Genomic DNA, 14,239 nt, shown 5'->3' with positions numbered 1-14,239 from the left:
TTGAAATTGATTTGGTTTTCCCTTGGTCCTAGCCGTGAGGTTGGTGATGTTCTTCACCTCCTTGCTCTATTTTTTCTAAGTGTTGTAAAATGAGAGAAGATGACTTAAGGGTCATCTTTTAAGTCCCACAAAAAATCTTCCAAGTGTCCCTTGGCCCACACATGTGTTGGACCATTTAAAATTGGCCACAACAATGTGTGGGACCACCACTATATACACGGCCACAATGGCTTTATTTTGCAAGATTTTTAATTCCAATTTTATGAATTGTGGTCCCAATTTTTCCTAAGTGTTCAATGCCATCAATTTCATATATAAATTTGTATACGGTGAAAACCGGATGAGGGCCAATCCGGGGTAACCGTGGCTCGGAGGAGGAAAAGGAAGGAAAGTTCGTGTATAAGCATCGGGTTTCCGGATAAGCATTCGGATCAAAGCCGAGCGGAAGCATCATCGGTCCCGGTTTTTAAGCCACCGAAGGTTCGGATCTCTTTCCGGGGGGTTACCGCCAGAAGTCTGGTACCCGTGAGTCCGTTGGTCCGTTATGACCGTTACTGGGGCGCAGCAGTGGTGTCACATCACGGTCGGCTACCAACTATGCGTGTGTCAGACGGCGCCGTCAGTCAGATCCCATCACATCCATACAGGGGCTGTCCTTTTATTATTATTTTATTACTTCACCCATGGGTTCATCACTATAAATAGGGCATTCCCTCCTCACTTTGGGGGTGGGTTGATCTTTTATTCAAAAGAACACTTGTAACACAATACATATATATATACAGTTCTAGCAATCTCAATATTGATTTTTTCCATTGTAAGTTTGTCATCTATATCATATTTTTTCAATCAAATTGGCCATACGCGGAGTCATCTGTCACTTGCGCTCCTTGCACGTTTATCAATAAGCATTCTCATCCACGGTTTGTAATAAACATTGGGACTCAAGCACATATCCTATACTCACACACAAATTCAATTGATTACCGAATCCGGGGTAACCAGTTTGGCGCCCACCGTGGGGCAAGGATAATAGTTCTTGGTCCTGATTCTTGTCGTTCTCACCTCCAAACCGTAACACTTCCGCCTCGTTTGTCTCGACAAAAACTGACTCATGGCTGATGTTGAGCTGTCCGGCCATGTCAATAATACCGAGATTGTGGCAGAAAATGAGGAAAGCGAATTACGGGGACTACCAAACCCCGCTGACCCGAACCGTATCGACTCGAGGGAGGGCCTCAACCGACAAAACACGGTGGATCAAATTAACGCCGCCCTACCGGCAACTGATCCCCTAAGAACTCGCAACTCCGTCACATTGTCTCGGACCCAAAGCCAGAAGGAGCCGGAGGCACCAAATGACGACATTAATTTGCGTTTGATTTTCGAGATGTTGCAGGAACAAAGAGCGGCAATCGCCGAGCAAGGGATGGCGATTGCCCGGTTGCAGAGCGGGCAGGGGGAGCCTGGGCCGGAAAAGGCCAAGGGAACAGCGGAAATCGAGAGAAGCAGGCCGCGGACGGTCGAGAGCAATGATTCCGGAGCCGGTTCTTCCACCGAGGTACTAAAGATGCTTGAAACCTTAGCGAAACGAGTGGACTCTACCGAAAAAAGGGTAGAGACTTACAATTCTCGGGTAGATCAGATACCGGGGGCTCCCCCTTTGCTGAAGGGGGCTAACTCGAAAAAATATATTCAAAGGCCTTTTCCCCCGAGTGCAGCGCCCAAGTTGATCCCGAAGAGATTCAAGATGCCGGACATTCAGAAATACGACGGCACCACGGACCCGCATGAGCACGTGACCTCGTACACCTGTGCTATCAAGGGTAATGATATGGAAGAAGATGAGATAGAGTCAGTACTGTTGAAAAAATTCAGGGAGACTCTGTCAAAGGGGGCGTTGACGTGGTACGACCATCTGCCCGAGCATTCGATCACTTCTTTTGAGATGCTCGCCGATGCCTTTGTGAAAGCCCACGCCGGTGCAATAAAAGTGCAGGCCCGTAAGGCTGACATTTTCCGGATAACCCAAAGGGACGGCGAGTTATTGCGGGAATTCATCACCCGGTTCCAGAGGGAACGAATGGAGCTACCCCCGGTACCGGAAGAGTGGGCCGCACAGGCCTTCACAAAGGGCCTCAACATGCTAAGTTCGGTGGCCTCGGCAAAATTAAAAGAGAGTTTGCTGGAATACGAGGCCGTAACGTGGGCCGACGTCCACAATCGGTATGAGTCAAAGATTCGGGTGGAGGATGATCAATTCGAGTTCTCTCCGGTAAGGACCAAAATAAGTAGAGGTTTCGAGCCGCCAAGGAAGGGATACGAGGCCATGTCTGAATCATCGAAAGGAAGGTTTCGGCCATATCCCTATCCGGATAAGCAAAGTTTCAGGTCGGAAAAGGCAATAGAGAGCCCGAGCCATTTCTCAGGACGCGGCAGCAAACGAGTGGAGCGGCCATCGAACAGTCGGGGACTCTCATTTAGGAGCGATGCCGGAAGTTCCGCCGGCAATAAAGTTCCTCCAAAAATTTCGGAATACAACTTCAACGTTAGTACTTCAGGACTTGTCTCGGCTATTGGACGTGTCCCCGATGTAAGGTGGCCTAAACCATTGAGGTCGGATCCGGGTCAGCGAGATCCGGGTGTAGTATGCGAGTATCACGGGACCCACGGGCATCGAACCGAAGATTGCCGTCAATTGAGAGACGAGGTAGCCCGGTTATTGAAAAATGGTCACCTCCGAGATCTGCTGAGCGACCGGGCCAAAAATCACTATAAGGAAAGGGAATCTTTTCAAAAGTCCGAGCCTGTCGAACCCCAGCATACGATCAACATGATAGTGGGCGGGACAGACGCCCCTCGAGGGCCGGTAATGAAGCGGACGAAGATCTCTATTGTTCGTGAAAAGCGCACCCGAGGCCATTCGGCCGAGGGATCCATCTTCTTTAATGACGAAGACGCAGAGGACATCGTTCAACCCCACAATGACGCATTGGTAATCTCTATACTAGTCTTTAAAACTAAGGTTAAACGTATTCTGATTGACCCAGGTAGCTCGGCCAACATCATCCGATGGAGGGTGGTTGAACAGCTAGGACTGCTCGGCCAGATCGCACCGGTGGCTCGGGTGCTAAGCGGGTTCAATATGGCGAGCGAAACCACAAAGGGGGAAATCTCATTGCCTGTAAATGTGGGTGGCACCATTCAGCAAACGATGTTCTATGTGATCGAGGGGGACATGAAATACAATGCATTATTGGGCAGACCTTGGATACATAGCATGAGGGCGGTGCCCTCAACACTACATCAGCTATTGAAATTCCCCACGCCGGAAGGAGTGAAAACCGTCCGGGGCGAGCAGCCCGCTGCAAGGGAAATGTTTGCAGTAGAAGAAGCGGTACCTCGGCCTGAGGGGCCGGAATGGAAAAGTGCAACCGGAGGCGAGATTCCCAAATAGCAATCAAAGTGCGCCGGGTTGAACCCGGTACATAAGGAGGAGGATTACGAGGTACCCAGATCGTTCGTCATGCCAGATGACTCGGATGCAACTCAGTCAACTGTGGAGGAATTGGAGCAGATCATCCTGTTCGAATATCTCCCGGACAGAAAGGTATACCTGGGCACGGGGCTCACCCCGGAGCTCAGGCGTCGATTAATTGAATTTCTTCGTGCTAACGCCGATTGCTTTGCATGGTCGCATATAGATATGACTGGTATATCACCAGAAATAGCAACTCACAAGCTCAGCCTGGATGGGAAGTTTACTCCGGTGAAACAGAAAAGGAGACCCATGGCGGAGGCTAAACACGCATTTGTGAAGGACGAGGTAGCAAAACTTTTGAAGATAGGATCCATCCGAGAGGTAAAGTACCCGGACTGGCTGGCCAACGTTGTGGTAGTACCCAAAAAAGGTAACAAACTTCGAATGTGTGTCGACTTCAAAGATTTAAACAAGGCATGCCCGAAGGACTCGTTTCCGTTGCCTCATATCGACAGAATGATCGATGCGACGGTCGGGCATGAGATGTTGAGTTTTCTCGACGCTTACTCCGGGTATAACCAGATCCGGATGTACCCGGGGGATCAAGAGAAAACATCCTTCATCACCCGGTACGGGACCTACTGTTATAACGTCATGCCTTTCGGACTAAAAAATGCCGGTGCAACTTACCAACGCCTAGTTAATGAAATGTTCGAAGAACAGATAGGGAAAACAATGGAGGTTTACGTTGATGATATGGTTGTTAAGTCCCTGGAAACAGAGGACCATTTAAAGCATTTGCAGGAAACCTTCAATGTGCTTCGCAAATACAACATGAAGCTTAACCCAGAGAAGTGTGCATTCGGTGTGAGATCTGGCAGATTCCTAGGTTTCATGGTGTCAAACCGAGGGATCGAAATCAACCCGGACAAGATCAAAGCCATCGAAGATATCGAGGTAGTGAACAGCATAAAGGGGGTTCAGAAACTCACCGGGAGAATCGCAGCACTAAGTCGCTTCATATCGAGATCCTCGGACAGGAGTCACCGGTTCTTCTCCTTGCTCAGAAAGAAGAATGATTTTATCTGGACACCGGAGTGCCAAGAGGCTCTGCAGGATCTGAAGAAGTACTTGTCTAACCCCCCTCTACTGCACACGCCGAAGGCAGGTGAGACACTATTTCTGTACCTAGCGGTCTCCAAAGTTGCGGTAAGCGGCGTTTTGGTCCGAGAAGAATCAGGTACGTAATTCCCTATCTATTACGTGAGTAAAACATTGGGGGATGCGGAGACCCGTTACCCCCATCTGGAAAAGTTGGCGTTGGCACTAGTAAGCGCCTCCAGAAAGCTTAAGCCTTACTTTCAAAGCCATCACATATGTGTAGTAACTACTTATCCTTTGAAAAACATCATGCATAAACCCGAGTTGTCGGGTAGGCTAACGAAGTGGGCTGTAGAGGTCAGCAGCTATGACCTCGAATACAGACCCCGAACGGCCATCAAATCCCAAATCTTAGCCGATTTCATAGCAGACTTCGCCCCAGCCATGGTCCCCGAGGTCGAAAAAGAGTTCCTGCTGACCTCGGGAAAGGCCACGGGCATTTGGTCTCTGTATACGGACGGGGCTTCGAACCTTAAAGGTTCCGGGCTTGGCATTGTCCTTAGGGCCCCGGCCGGTGATGTCATTCGACATTCCATCAAAACTATCAAGCTAACTAACAATGAAGCCGAGTATGAGGCTATGATTGCAGGATTAGAATTGGCCCGGAGTATGGGGGCAGAAACTATCGAGGCAAAGTGCGACTCGCTTTTGGTCGCAAACCAGGTGAATGGTACGTTTGAAGTCAAGGATGAACGGATGCAGAGGTATCTCGAGAAAACCAGAGTGATACTTCACCGATTTAAAAAATGGACCCTGGAGCATATACCAAGAGAACAGAACTGTGAGGCCGATGCATTGGCAAATTTGGGATCTGCGGTCGAAGGGGTCGAAATCAACTCCGGAGAAACGGTGCAACTGACAAGAACGGCCATAGAAAGCGGACACGCTGAAATATACTCGACAGGTCTGACTTGGGATTGGCGCAACAAATACATTGACTACTTGCGTGATGATAAGCTTCCAAGCGACCCGAAGGAGTCGCGTTCGTTACGAACGAAGGCAGCCCGATTTTGCTTAGTGGACGGTCAATTATACCGACGCTCTTTCCACGGACCCTTGGCTAAATGTTTGGGCCCCGGGGAAACGGAGTATGTGATGAGGGAAGTACATGAAGGGACCTATGGCAATCACTCTGGTGCGGAAGCTCTGGTCCGGAAGCTGATCAGGGCCGGGTATTACTGGAATCAGATGGATGAAGACACGAGAAACTTCGTCCGAAAATGTGACGGGTGTCAGAGGCATGCCCCGATGGTTCACCGGCCCGGGGAGTCGTTGCATTCAGTGGTCTCCCCATGGCCGTTCATGAAATGGGGAATGGACATCGTGGGTCCGTTACCCCGGGCACCAGGTAAGGCACGCTTTATTTTATTTATGACTGATTACTTTTCTAAATGGGTCGAAGCGCAGGCCTTTGAAAAAATCAGAGAAAAGGAGGTTATCGACTTCATTTGGGACCACATCATCTGCCGTTTCGGCATTCCAGCCGAAATAACTTGTGATAACGGTCCTCAGTTCATCGGTAGTAAGGTCAACAGTTTCCTCGAGGGGTTGAAGATCAAGAAGATTGTGTCGACCCCATATCACCCGTGTGCAAAGGACAGGCGGAATCCACTAACAAGACAATAATCCAAAGTCTAAGGAAGCGGCTGGAAGCATCGAAGCACCGTTGGAGAGAAGTGTTGCCCGAGGTACTATGGGCTTACCGAACCACGGCGAAGTCCAGCACGGGCGAGACCCCTTTCTCGTTGGTATACGGGACCGAAGCCCTTATCCCCGTCGAGGTTGGCGAGCCGACTCTCCGTTTCAAGTATGCAACCGAGGAGTTAAACGGGGAGGCCATGGTTGTAAGGCTCGACCTGGCAGATGAGATGCGCGAAAGAACTTTGGTCCGAATTGCGGCTCAAAAGCAGAGGATGGAAAGGTACTACAATCGGAGAGCCAAATTTTGGCATTTCCGGGTTGGGGACCTGGTACTTCGAAAAGTCACTTTGCATACAAAAAACCCAAACGAGGGAAAGCTAGGACCAAACTGGGAAGGGCCGTACAAGGTGACCGGTGTAACAGGCAAAGGATCGTACCAGTTGGAATCCATGGATGGACAATGCCTACGCAACAACTGGAACATAGCCCATCTGAAAAGATATTACTGCTAAGGTATGATCCTCTCATGTACCTTCTGTTAACCGTATTGTCTTTTTGCAGGAAATCGAACACAACACAAAAATAGAAACTTAGGACTGAAAGCACGTGTTGCACTCTTTTCCTTAAGCGCGGTTTTGTCCCAAAATGGGTTTTCCGCCGAGGTTTTTAATGAGGCAACGAGTACAGCGTGCTACGCAATAAAGGCCAAGGGCCAGAACTCGGACACCCGAGGTTGCATCTTCCGAGTGAGGGCTTGGTAACACTCACCCGACCTCGAAGCTCGGATCAGTGTTAAGGGGCCACAGTACCCACATCGAGGCATGGCACGATAAAGAGAAGCAAGGGAAGAAATTCAGCATTTGCCACGGCAAAAGCATAGGCCGGCCACCGGCCTCCGACTTCGATGTAAGGACCAAACGATCATAATGAATCGTGTCCCATTTAGTGTTTGCTATGGCAAAGGTACAACCGACTTCGATGTAAGGACCAAACGATCATAATGAATCGTGTCCCATTCAACATTTGCCACGGCAAAAGCATAGGCCGGCCGCCGGCCCCCAACTTTGATGTAAAGACCAAACGATCATAATGAATCGTGTCCCATTTAGTGTTTGCTATGGCAAAGGTACAAGGAATGAAAATTCTCCTGTATGTACGAACACTTGTAATACAAAAGTCATTACAATAACCAATATTTTGGCAGTGCTCAAGTTGTACGCCCAAAAAACTGGGCGAAGTGAGGTCATCTCAAATCGGCCTTAAAGATAAGTCCCACGGGCAGAATTAATCAACGACCACGGATCATCTTGTCCGAAATTCGGACCAATAGTTCAAGGCAGAATAAAAACAAGCAATCAAACGAAGACACAAGAGAAGTGTAACTTTCGTATACGCAAAGGATACTTTTATAAAGAGTACATTTACATCAAAAATAAAAAAGATCTTAGGCTACTCAGCACGACTAGAGTCAGAATAATCGGACTCGGTTCGTTCGGAGTCATCCGAGTCGGACCCAAGGGCACGGTTGGCCTCCTCCTCCATCTCCTTGGCCTGGGTAATCAGGGCCGGAAGATCGGATAATCCGCGATCGGCTTCTTCAAGGGTGAGCCGCCGAGACTTCCACTTCTCATACTCGGCAACAATGGCAGTATAGGCCTCGGCCGTCTCAACGCCTTTCCAGGCTTCTTCCAAGTCGGCCTCAACCTTAGCCAACTTAGCCTCTAGCTCAGCTCGGCCTGCCACAGCGATAGTCCTCATGTGGACAGCAGCTTCTAGCTCGGCCTTAAGAACGTCGTTGGCACTCACCGCCTCCTCCAGCTCGGCTTTTAAACCCTCACTCATCCGAGACCGCTCCTCGGCCTTCTCTTCGAAAACTTTCATGTGCTTTTCGTACAGGGCGGTATCAGATTCCAGTTGCCGATTCCTCTCGGCCAAGATAGTCGCATCGGCTTTCACCAAGTCAAGTTCCCCTCGGAGTTGAGAGACAGTGGTCTCCAACTCGTCCAGTCTTGACGAAAACTGAGCTTTGTCTCGGCTGAGGCAAATCTTATCAGCCTCGAGGCTTCGGTTGTAATCAGTCATGGCGGCCAACTCATTTTTTAAACGACGACTTTCGTCCTTAGCCGCATCGAGTTCGGGACGAAGGTTGGTGAGAATGGCGGCCTGGCTCAACTCTTCCTCTTTCTCTCGGAGGAGGTGTTTGTATTTCTCCGTTTCTCGGCCCTGGGCGTCTAGTTGGCCTCGGAGATCATCCATCTCGTGTTGGGCACGGATGAAGGCTTCGTTCACCAGTACTACACTCTGCAAGGAAAGCAAACATAAGGAATCAAAACCAAAATGAGCGCAAAATCTGATTGATATACAAAGATGGCTGTAAGTTCTACCCGGTTGCCCGTGTGCATGCCTTCGTTCATGAGGCATTGCCAAGTGACCCCGGTCATTTTGCGCTTATCCGAGTCGGAAACAAGAGGACGCAAATAACTTGCCACTCCTACCGGACGGGATAGAAAGCCACAATCCTCGGGGACGGTGACTACGACCGATCTGGTCCTTCTCGGCTCAACGCTCGGGGCTGGGAAGATGGTCACCAGGTTATCCCTAGAGCCAGATTCTGACTGTCGGTTGGCCGACCTCGTGACCCGAGGAATTGGAAGATGACCAAAACCCGCAGCTTCACCGGTAGCCGGAGGAGTGGCTGAAAACATATCGTCGAAGTCTGCAACCCTCGGGGCAGGGGTAGACGAACTCGGTATAGACTCAATATTCCTGGCGAGGGCCGGGGGCTCGGAAGTAGAAACCAGTTCGTGGCCGGGCGATGGACGAGCCTGAGTAGGGGCTTCGGTCTCCGGAACTGGAACGGTCCCTTGATCGGTTGCAGCAACCGCCGTTTCCCCAGCTCCTTTTCTCCTTTGCAGGGGAGTATCTTCCGAAGAAGTTTCACCTGAAATGTCGACGAAGTCAACCGACCGAAGAGGGGCCGGGGAAAGGATTTCTTCCGCGCTTGAAAGAAGAGCGGGAATTAAGATACCTTCATTCATAGAAGGCAAGGGTGGTTCGGAGGCAGCCTCCTCGGGTACTGGGGCCGCTAACGGTGCCGGGTCTACCCTCCGAACAATGATGTCAGACTCCACCTCCTCCCTCGGTGGCCGGGCTACACTCCTTGCTTTCTTTCGTTTGGATGGTTGGCCCTTTTCGGGGGGTCGTTTCCTTTTGGCGGCTTCGGCGAGAACGCGAGCGGAACCCGCCATGTCAAACGCGGACGCCGGTGCAGGGGAAGCAGCCCCCGACTCCGATCTAGATGCCACCGAACCCTTCGGCAAGCCTGAATGACAAAAGCATAGGCAGGTTAAGGAAATTGACGGCCTCGAATGGCTAAGGAGGAAACGAGATCAAAGGGAAGCCAAATATTACCATGATTTTGAGCGATCCATCGACCGCGTGATAAGTGGGCCCAAGTCCGGTCCTCATAGGGAAGCTGGTTGAGGAGCGTCGTGACCCACTCAGTCAGATCTCGAATAACCGGGGGAACAAATCCGTTTGCTGTAAAGTAGCGAAAGGGTGGTGAGAAAACAATATCGTAAGCAACTAAACATATGATGACGATTACTCAAAGGATCGAACTTACGTTTGTCGTTCCATTTCTCCGGAAAGGGTTGATGGGAGTCCAGGATTATGTCCTCGGATTTTACTCGGACGTAGCGTTCCAACCACCCCCTGTCCCGGTCTTCGTCCATCTTCGAGAAGAGCGGGTTCCGGCTGCGCTTGGTTAATCTTATGACACCACCCCGGAATATCCTCGGGGAATACAAGCGTATTAGGTGGCCCAATGAGAATTCCTTCTCAGCCCTGATGGCCAGCAACCGGAGGCAGGCAACGACCCTCCAAACAGTTGGGCCGATCTGAGCCAAAGTTACGCCATAAGTCCGGCACATATCCAGTATGACCGGATCAACCGGGGGATCGAGCTTAAGGGTGAAGGGGTAAGTGTACACGTACAAAAACCCCTCCCGGTGGTCGGTTATGGATTCATCCGGCCCGGGTACGAAAACCCTTACCGGGCGTGTGTCCCACCCGCAGTCTGTCCGGACTGTGTCGAGCCTGTCCTCAGTTATAGAGGAAGGATATCGCCTCACGTCGTATCCCCGGTCTGAAACGACGGAGGGTTTTTCTACCTCCAGGTCTTTGTTGAAGTTAAATTTTGCCGGTATAATATCCGAGGCCGCAGTTTCGGGGTTACCCTTTTGTTTGACCGGGGATACGGCCTCGGCCCTCGGGGACGAGATTGAAGGAATGTCTGTAGAAGTGGTTTCAGACATAATTGAAAGAAAAGGAGGAAAGTAGGGAATGGCGTGAAGGAAACGAAGGAAGTGACGATTTGAAGAAGCAAAGAAGCAATTGACGAGAGTAGTGACAAAGCTAATTCCCTTTCCTTTCTTTTTTTTGTATTGGTAAGAGAAGGTTTGGCAACGAAGTTGTGAACGGAAAGGATGGTTGTTGACGCACAGAAGGAAGAAGAAAAGGGAGAGCAAACGAGAAAAGTGAAAAATGAGGAAAGGAGGGGCTTTTTATAGGCGTAAGGGAGGAACGGTTATCGAGGGCGGCCAATCGAGGATCGCCACGTGTTGCGACATTAATGCGAAACGACGTGTAAAAGGCGGTTGACAGGAACGAACAAACCAGAATTGGACACGTGGGCGGCAAAAAGGAAGACGAAACGGAGCCGTTCCCGCCAAAATAAAGTGATAAGAATTGGCCGACCTGGTGGCCGGATGTACGATTCATTCACTTCCCATCACTCCGATAGATCGTTGGTCCGGGAAGGGCGGGGCTATCTGTATACGGTGAAAACCGGATGAGGGCCAATCCGGGGTAACCGTGGCTCGGAGGAGGAAAAGGAAGGAAAGTTCGTGTATAAGCATCGGGTTTCCGGATAAGCATTCGGATCAAAGCCGAGCGGAAGCATCATCGGTCCCGGTTTTTAAGCCACCGAAGGTTCGGATCTCTTTCCGGGGGGTTACCGCCGGAAGTCTGGTACCCGTGAGTCCGTTGGTCCGTTATGACCGTTACTGGGGCGCAGCAGTGGTGTCACATCACGGTCGGCTACCAACTATGCGTGTGTCAGACGGCGCCGTCAGTCAGATCCCATCACATCCATACAGGGGCTGTCCTTTTATTATTATTTTATTACTTCACCCATGGGTTCATCACTATAAATCGGGCATTCCCTCCTCACTTTGGGGGTGGGTTGATCTTTTATTCAAAAGAACACTTGTAACACAATACATATATATATACAGTTCTAGCAATCTCAATATTGATTTTTTCCATTGTAAGTTTGTCATCTATATCATATTTTTTCAATCAAATTGGCCATACGCGGAGTCATCTGTCACTTGCGCTCCTTGCACGTTTATCAATAAGCATTCTCATCCACGGTTTGTAATAAACATTGGGACTCAAGCACATATCCTATACTCACACACAAATTCAATTGATTACCGAATCCGGGGTAAACAAACTTATGTCTCAAAATAAAATCAAATGGTCAAAAGTCCCGACTTCAAATTCCGGAATAGTCTTGGCCTTAAATTATCATAGTTAATCCGGGTTGTCCCAACGTATAAAAATACGGGACATAACATTTAGTATTATAATCTTACTAGTAATAACTAGAATATATGTAAAGTAATGAATAATTAGATTATATTTTATGATTAACAAGTGATAAATAGGTGGTAATGTAGGAGCAATAGTAAAATAGTTGTAGAAGTAATAATAAAGCAACGATACTTATTTATTATAATAGTAGCAATAGTATAACATAATAGTGAATAGAAAGTATTTGGCTTATTAATAAATTAGAAGTCCGAGGAAAATAAATTGAAATAAAGGAGGGACAAAATTGGGTGTCAATAGGAATTAGACGTGTTTAGGGCATACGGTCGGGCGCTTAGGGCGTAAGCCTCATAGGAACTAAGCCCCATACGTTAGCCCGGGGCGTTTTGTCAATACCCTGCCCTGCAGCGAGCCTCGCGGCGAGTCGTGAAACTGCCTTTTAAAACATTGATACTGACACAACTTTTATATTTACAAATCATGCAAGTCCATTTTAGAGTATTATTCAATACTATTGTTGTTTTTTAAAAAAAAAATATTAGCACTAAGATGAAAAAACTACTTATAAGATTAATATTTGGCTTAAAGCAAAAGTGATGTAAAAATATATACTCCTAATATTTTCTACGTGCTTATACAGAATATTGTATTTTAGTATGATAAACTTAAAAACGTATAAAAGACTTTTAAATTTTGTTGTAAGTAAAATTGTAAAAGTATGTATACATATGTATTAAAAATATCACTTAAATGTTAGATTTCTTAATTTTCATCGAGATTTCTTAATTTTCATCGAACTAACCATCTGTAGTACAAAATAAAAGAGGAAGGACAAAACAGAATGTCTTTGGCCTCCTCACAGAATCACGACACTTTGCATATGTAGTGAATCTTGTGATCTATCTGATCACAAGAACAGTTAAAGGGGTTTGGCTCTGCTCCAGTAAGTTTGTTCCTGTAAATGTCAATACATATTTAGATTATAAACATGTGTCTTGTTTTATGTTAAAGGTTAAAATCTGTTTTATGTTTAGTTATAGTAAATGTAACAACTAAAAGAGATAAAAATAAAATAAAATTCTTGAGTCAATCAGCGTCGTCGAAACCCGTCATTTTATCTTTCTGTTGTATAATCTTTATCAATGGTTTAATATAATAGAGCAAGATTATTTTATCTTTCTTTAAATAACAATCCCTTTTTTTTTTGTTTTTTTGGACACGAAATAATACTTGATATATGTTGTATAAATAAGTTATTCACCATCCACTATTTTTCAGTTTCTTTTTTTTTATCATGAGAGTAATATTGACATGTATATTATACAATATGGCAAATTAATGTCTTTCTCAATTCTCAAAGCTATCCATTAAATATAAAGAAAAAAGTAATATAAATATGTAGATTAATATTTTAAGGTACTGTAATAATTATATTTACGAAGTACTAGGACAAACAAACAAACATATTTACCGGATGCTTTACAATAAAAGAAAAAAAATAAACAACTAATAGTCTCAATATTGTCTACAAAGTAAAGACAACGAAACTAATCATAATTAATTAAATTAAATAATTCATAAAAATATATTGCAAATGAAAAGTAAGAAGACGCGCACACTTCAATACAATGTAGACTTTCACTACCATTATTTTTCCTGTGAAGAGAGAAAATTGGTGGGTTTCGGGCACTGCTCACTAACTATTAATTAATATTAGACTAAACTGAAAACAAAGCTTAACCTTTTGATTTAAAAGAACACGTTTCTACAATCTAAATAGGCACTGACATTTACTGGAGGAGAACTCACTGGAGCTGAGCTGAACCCCAGTTAAAGTGTCTAATTAAATGATACTGTAATATGGTTATCTTTTGGCTCATTATACCTTTGTAATATGCATGAGCCTAATTGGAAATCTAATGGTAGAGATTGTTTCTTGGAGCCAAAGTTTGGTGATGTAGGGGAGAAAAATTGGCAATTTTGCTCTTTTCTTTTTGCACAACTTGGAGGCCAAGTTTTGCCCCTATATAAGGAGGGCACTTCTCCTCCTTTGAAACACACCAATTTGAGAAGAACTCAGTTGAGTTTGTGGTCTTCTATAGAAAGTATTTTGTAAGAGAGTTGTGTTGGAAAACACTTGTGTGAACCCTTCTTTGGAGTGATCTTGTGCGGTTATTATCTTGAGAGTTTTGGGATATTAGAGTATTTAATTACTCTAATTTTGTACTCTCTTTTGTATCCGTTGGTGTTAGTAAATTTGCTCCTCTTTTAGTTGTGGATGTCAAGTTGACCGAACCACGTTAAATCTTTGTCTCCTGTTATCTTTGTTACTGTCTTTAA

Source organism: Lycium barbarum, chromosome 6, assembly GCF_019175385.1.
Source record: "Lycium barbarum isolate Lr01 chromosome 6, ASM1917538v2, whole genome shotgun sequence".
NCBI classification, from domain to species: Eukaryota; Viridiplantae; Streptophyta; class Magnoliopsida; order Solanales; family Solanaceae; genus Lycium; species Lycium barbarum.
The sequence above is the reverse complement of the archived record's forward strand: the minus strand, read 5'-3'. Positions refer to the sequence as shown.